Source organism: the organism of the source record quoted next, unplaced genomic scaffold (genome assembly GCF_019419815.1).
Source record: "Pyrus x bretschneideri cultivar Hongxiangsu unplaced genomic scaffold, Pyrus_bretschneideri_v1 Contig60, whole genome shotgun sequence".
Classification (NCBI taxonomy): domain Eukaryota; kingdom Viridiplantae; phylum Streptophyta; class Magnoliopsida; order Rosales; family Rosaceae; genus Pyrus; species Pyrus x bretschneideri.
Genome location: NW_025999799.1, coordinates 1,048,726 through 1,056,263, shown reverse-complemented (window position 1 = coordinate 1,056,263; position 7,538 = coordinate 1,048,726).

The window sequence follows — 7,538 nt, the reverse complement described above, 5'->3', positions numbered from 1 at the left end:
GCAAAACAAAACAACAAAAGAACACGAAACTAGACAAAACGAACAAAACACCACCTACACCTTCCAACAATCGTCTTACGGATTTCCAATGCACATGACAAGTTAAAAATCATTATTCCCACAGATTTTAGCCATCTTTACACTTAAATACATTCTTAATCATAGTCACCACATACTAGTTCACAATTAAGCATTTAAAACCATGATTTGAATGTAGTAACATGCTTTAGAGAATTTCCTCAATTCCTTACTAGAATGCACTCTATTTTCACACAGATTTTCTGACTACACACCCTACACTAGTTATATGTGAGAGATTGATGTGAACATGAAAGACTAGTATCTCACATATGTTATAACAAAGAAAGCATTTTCTGGATTTACGATAATGACATGAATATGATCTCATGAATGGAATGCTACTACTTAGAATGAGAACCAGTGATTCCATAAGCTCATACCAAATTCAAACTCCACAAATTGAACACATAACATCAAGATAGAAGTTGAGGGTTGTAACGGGGCTAAGGGTAATGGTTTAACAAAGAAAGGTAAAGTAAAACAAAGGTTCTTAAAGCAATAGTGAGCAAAGTATTGAATTAGGCACTTAGAATTCCCTTTAGAACGCAGAAGTCAACTTTGAACACCCAAGGGGAAGTCACACAAAACTTAGGGCCATATTCAAACTTTTTGGGCCCTTTCTTCAACAATCACACTTGTGAGTCCATTCTCACTTATTTTCACTCTTTTTCTTTCTTTTCTTCTTCTTTTTCTCACATTTTTTTTTTCTTTTTCCCGTGCCTCCTTTAAGACTTAGGCACATACATACACACAAAAATCCCTTCCCCCACACTTATTTTCTGCAACATATTAATCAAAAGGAATTCATTTAAGTCATGCTCACTATACTTCAAGAACAAGGGTATAGGAAAGTCCTACTCTAGGCTAGGTAAGGGGTGATGTGTTTAACAAAGAAAATAGGCTCAAAAGGCTCAAAAGGGTTAAAACTTACAACAAATAAGAAATATGAAAAGGGATAGGCTTTTTGGCTTTGGCTTGACTAACAACTTCATCTTATTGTATGTTATGCAAACAATATCATGCTTTGAATGAAACGGATATAAGTTCTAGCATTTAGTTCTATTATGATACAATTGCATTCTAAGTAGCAACCAAGCAAGGAATAATGAGATCATGCAATAACTTTAGAAAACAAAGAATCACAGAAAATAACTCTCCAAAGAAGGTAATAGCTCGAGTCTCACAGGGTTGTAACGTTTGTTTGAGTTCCTTCCTTCAAGCATGTTACAAAAACGAATTTTTCTTTTATGATTGCATGTGAAGTCATACATTATAACCATAACCAAGCATATACCAAGAGTAAATCAAACTTTTCTCCATGTTTATAACTCTTTTTAACAGTCATGCAATTACAAACCAAATCCTTATCATTGTGTTGGAAGGTACCCTAAGACACAAACACACAAAAACGACTCAAAACACTCTTTTTAGGCTTTTCAAAACATGTTTTTCAAATTTTTATGTGATTTTCGGAGTTATAAAAACAAAACATAATAAAACACTCTAAAACAACTTAAAAACACCTTAAAACAGCAAGGAACAACATTTGAAGTTATGGGTGATAAAATCCCACGAATTTGCATTAACAACATTAGTTACCCCCCCCCCCACACTTAAATCAAACATTGTCCTCAATGTTTTAAGCATAGCTTCACACAAAGCATAAGTAAACACACAAAAAGCACTTAAACATATTAAACATGGCAGAATGTAATTAACAAAGAGAAGAGTTTAGGGACGCAAATCTGGTTATGGAGTGTAAATTCCCTCTTCTCCTTGGTGATTGCATTGAGGCTTTGATCTTTGTGATTCCACAGGCTCATTCTTGAACTGGTTTCCTCCCATCGTTGATTTTCCTTTGTGCTACTCTTGAACTGGGCAACAGGATTCTTTTGGTCTCCCCCGGAGGTCTGAGCTTTCCCCTTTTATCTGTTTCTTTGTTCAATCTTTGCAGGAGTGGTCCCTTCTCTGGAAGTGTATCAACCGTTGAAGATGACTACTCGAGAGCAACGCTAGGTAAGCAATCAGGAATAAATTCCAGGCAGTCGGATCCAGAGCGGAAGACTGACTCCAAGTGCCGTCTGATTGCTTCATTCACTTTGCCATGCGAGTAAGAACAAGGACAAAGAAAAAGACAGGGAAAGAGCATGATATGAGATACTTTTGCTTTTGACCTTGATGATATGAGATACCTTTGCTTTTGAAGAAGCGGTGAACGAATCAGCACACTTCAATCCGCCATTTCCCCCTGGGTCATCTGTACTCCAGGCATCTGGTATCATCTTTGGGGAAGAAGAAAGAATTGAGTATTTCGAAAGGCTTTGCTGGGAGTGCACCCTCAGAGGTGAGGGAGAGTTGGGCATTTTCTTCAGGTTTGCCTTGCCATAAAAGACGAAGGTCGACATATATAGAGATAATATCAAGTGGTGGTATTGTTCTTTTACCCGTGTCGACAAACGTCTCTTCGATTTCTGAACGGACGCCTCTTCGATTTCTGCACGACGCCCCTTCGATTTCTGAACGACACGTAGTAGTGCGTACGCGGCTCTGTCTGAGCTCTTTTGACAAAGTCGCACGCGGTTTCTGAAAAGCAGAGAAAGCGTCGCCGAAATTTACGCTTGTCGGCAAAAGTGTAGCTGCGATGATGACCTCCACGTGAACTTTTGACAAAGTTGCACACGTCTTCTGAAAAGCCGAGAAAGCGTCGCCAAAATTACGCCGGAAATTCCGGCTTTTTGAATCGGTGGACGCGTCGCCTTGGCTTTTTTATTGAGCTATCGATCACCACAACATACACACTCTGAAGATTTTCCATTCTTGAACATCGTCTCCGGCCCTTTGAAATTAACTCCATCCACCCCTTCTCTTTGAACACTTTTGAAAAATGGCAAACCCATCGAACCTTAGCTTAGAATTGAGTCTCAGCAGTGATACGGGCGCGCCCCGTCAAGGTAATGTATGGCGTCCTTCTTTTTTATCTTCTAACGGTCCTCTCACAGGTGAAGACTCCGTGATGCAGGACGCCACAACAGCTACAATAGTAGCTAGAAACCTCCTTACTCCAAAAGATAGTAGGCTGCTGTCAGGACGGTCCGATGAGTTGGCCGTTCAAGAGTCCCTCGCACTTAGTGTTCAGTGTGCGAGTTCTGTGTCCAACATGGGCCAACGCCTGCTTGCCCGCTCCCGTCAGGTGGAATCATTGATGGCGGAGGTGGAAAGTCTTAAGCAAGAAATCAAACTGCTTAAGTACGAGAATAGAAGTTTGCATGTGCTGGCAAACAACTATTCGACGGGCATGAAGAGGAAGCTTGATGAGCTGCAAGAATCCAATGGTCGTATGCAAAGTGACCGTCAAAGTGACCGTCAAAGGCTTGCGGCTTACTTCCAGAGGCATATTTTTCCTGGGTCATCCAGCGCTTGGCCAAGTATTGAGGCCTGGAATGCTCTAGCTCCGATGCCTTCCGCTCCGATGGCTTCCGCTCCGATGCCTCCCGCTTCGATGCCTTCTGCTTCTATGCCTTCCGCTTCTATGCCTTCCGCTTCAAGAGTATTGCCACGTAGTGGGGCTTCAAACAAACAACCTCTGTGAAGGCTACATCTGCTTTATTTTTTTTTCTTTTTCTTTTTTTTTTTTTTTTTTTTTTTTTTTTTTTTTTTTTTTCTTTTTCAATCGGCATGGAATTTATCTTTGAATGGGCGGTGATACTTGAAATGATCCGGTAATGGTTTAAATTCAAGATTGGATGCCTGAATCATTAACAACATGTTAGTATAAAAGAAAATTGAAATTGGAGGAGGTGGCTTACTTATGTGCTCCGACATGAACTCAAGGATAAACACATCTTCTTTGAACATTTCAGGAACTTTGCCCTTGGACAGATTTGATGTGAGGATTGGTCCTTGTCTTGTGTCATAAAATTCAACTTCTTTGGGGTTGTTTGCCTCAAGACCGTCCTCTTTGATGAATTCATGATATTCCCTACTTTGCACCTTTGGAAGTGCTTCCAAGATGTCTTTTTCACTTTCTTCTTCCTTGGAATTCATGAACCTGCAAGGAATAGGGATATTAGGTGGAATGGGGTTAGAACTAATTAAATTTGGAACAACCTTACTTGAATTAGATGGCGTAGGAGCAATAGGTGCCTCCGACAAAGGTGTTTCCACCCTTGCCGTGGGGGTGTATTCCTCTTCCTTGTGATTTGATTTTGATGGTTGAGGGTCCGTTCCAACCTCCTTTTCACTTCTCAACATGAAAGCATTGGCGGTTTCAAATTCTCCCTTCGGATTTGCAGTGGTTGAACTAGGAAGTTCGCCTTGGTCGCAAATTTGTTCTACAAACTCCGCTATCTGCCCAATTTGCTTTTCCAAGTAGTCCAACCTTTTGTCTTGATTTTCCCTCTCTTTGTTTTGAAGTTGGACTCCCTGCGTCAAAGTAGTAAGTAATTGAAAAATCTTATCATTATCACTTGAATTACCTACATCGCTTTGGGCAGGTTGTGGTGGCTGCATAGGCGTTGAATAGAACTCCTCATATGGCGGCCAATATCCTCCTTGTTGAGCCTCATTGTCTTGATTTTGTGAGCCCTGCACCAAACAAATTAATTCATTAAGCTTTTGATTATAATCTATTGACGAACTTGAGTTTGGTTGGGCATATTGAATATGAGGTTGTGGTGGCTGCATAGGTCTTGAATAGAACTCCTCATATGGCTGCCAATATCCTTCTTGTTGAACATGTTGAGGTTCCCACCACATAGAGTTTGAATGATCACTCCAATCCGAATTGTAAGTATTGGAAAACCCATCATTCCTTGAAAATGTACCAACGCTTTGCATTTGGGACTTTTCCATGAGCTGTGACAAAAGAGAAGCATTATCTAGTGCCATGTTGTGCTTCTCTAGTACTTAAAATCGACAAACCAAATACAAATCAAAAACTAAAACTGAAATACATAAAAGAAACTAAAACTAAAACTAATAAGAAAACGAAAATAACAATCCAAAGGATTAGCAAAGTTGCTAATCCCCGGCAACGGCGCCAAAATTTGATGCGAGATTTATACGCACACAAATTAAACCCTCTTTTTGTCAATTGTAGTATAAGTATAAGTAGGGATCGTTCTAGACCGGGGATTAGGAGGGATTGTTAACCACTTGGATTTGACTCAAAAACGTAAAATAAAAATATGAAACACTATACTAGACTCAAAGAATGCAAAACTAAACTTTAAAACACTAAGACAAACCAAAAGACTCAAAACAACACAAACACACTCAAATCTGCCTAAAAACCACTTTCTGGGCAGATTTGAGCACAAACACAAATTTGGACGAATTTATGTAATAAATTGAATCACAACACTTATAAACACAAACTAAAACACTTTCTAACTAAATTGGACATTAAAGTAAAGGGGGAATTAGGTTTTGACGAAATTAAATAAAATGAACAGATTGTAAGTAAAAACAGAATGTAAATATGAAATAGATGGAATTGAATGGATGGGAACCTAGCTAAGGGGTTCATCTCCATACATGTTACACTTGCATAATAAAATGATTTCCAATTGCATTTCAATAAACCATGAATTCTCAACACCCCAAGTTAACCGTGATGCACTAATTAACCTTCAAATCTTCCTAACGTTATTGAATTGGATGATGCATGCGACAATTCAAAACATTCCCCACAAGTCCTCAACATGAATGCATAGAAGAGGTACAAGCAAGAATCATTACGCTCTATGAAAATTATAAGTGTTGACGAGGCATTCGTTACTATGGATTGCATGAAACTTATGCCAAGAATTCGTTTAACGCGATTGTTTATAAGCAACCTCCACTACTTGTGAATATAAGTTCGTAACTATTAGGTGAAACTCACTTATATTCTAGCGTCATATTCATGCATGAAAATTAAGCGTGCACTCTCAATAAACATACATAAATAAGTTATCAATCAAACGGTTAAACAAATTGAAATCACAACTTATGAAACGCAATTAGAAGTAATCAAATCAAAATGCAAGCATAAACATATATTTCGAATCACCCCCTAACAAAGGGGGGTTTATTTCCTCATAACTTTGAAATCAAAGAAACACCTAAACATTCCAACAACTCAAACTTGAATTGTATGAACGTTTAGGCACTCTTCTCTTCCATTCCTCATACGTACAAAACAAAGAGAATTGAATTTAAACTTTGAAATCAAAGAAACACCTAAACATTCCAACAACTCAAACTTGAATTGTATGAACGTTTAGGCACTCTTCTCTTCCTCGTTGTTGTAGCACAAGGTCTAAGGTGAGGTTTGGTGGTGTGAATGGTTTGGGGAGTGGTGTTTGGATTAATAGGGAAGAGAAAAGTGTTTTGGTGGCTGCTGCAAGGGTGTGGAGAGGTTTTGACGAATTTCTGGAATATGGAAGAGTGAATGAGAATGAATGCATGTTGTGTGAAGTGTGTATGGTTTTTATAGGGAGATGAATGGATGGGAGAGGGAACATGACAGCTAGGTTAAGTGAATGCATGTGCAAAACAGCTAGGATGGCTGAAATTGTAAGGGGAATGCATGTGCAATGTTGGAAATCTAATGGGAGAAAGGTGGATGCATGTGTTGGCTGATTTAAAGAATGTGAGGGAATGATGAAAGGGGAAACATGACAGCTAGGTTATGATGATGAGTGCATGTGGCTGATTTATGAAGAGTGAATGCATGTGGCTGCAAGGTGTGAATGATTATGGGTGCATGTGGCTGCAATGGATTAGGAATCCTTCAATTTCGTCCATTCCTTTTGCACCAAACATAAGCTATCCATTCCAAGTCCAATTTTGCTCCAAAATGCATCTTTTTGCTTCCTTAGCCATATGAACCTAAAAACACACGAAAATAGCTTAAAGTACTAAAATAACTAAAGAAACATAACGTAAATGCACGAGAACAAGCCATTTAAGTCGCATGAATATGCTCCTATCACTACTCAAACAAGGATTCCTACTTGAAATAGGAAAGTTAACCCTAGGTTTCCCGTTTTGGTAACCTTTCCTAATCTTAAACGTCCGTATTTTCTAGCCACTTTGAAGGCCTTGTAGGCACTTTAGGACACAAAACGAAGGCCCTAGGCCCCTTAAACACCCTTGCCGTGCAAGGGAGGGCAATTTTGTCCTAGGTTTGCACTTAAAACACATGCTTTTAAACCTTAGCCGCACCTTGTCCTTTTATTTCTGAATTAAACCTATTTCTCTCCCAAATTCAATCCTAGCCGCACCTTTATATTTCTGATTTAATTTCCTAATTTTGTAAGCCTTTGAATTAACTTTAATTTAATTTTAATAAGCTAGGGTTTATTTTCTGAAACCCTACACATTTTTACAACCTAGCCGCACCCTATTCTACTCATTGACAATTTTCATTCAGCCACTAATTCCATCTCAGCCGCAAGTCCCCAATCATTCAC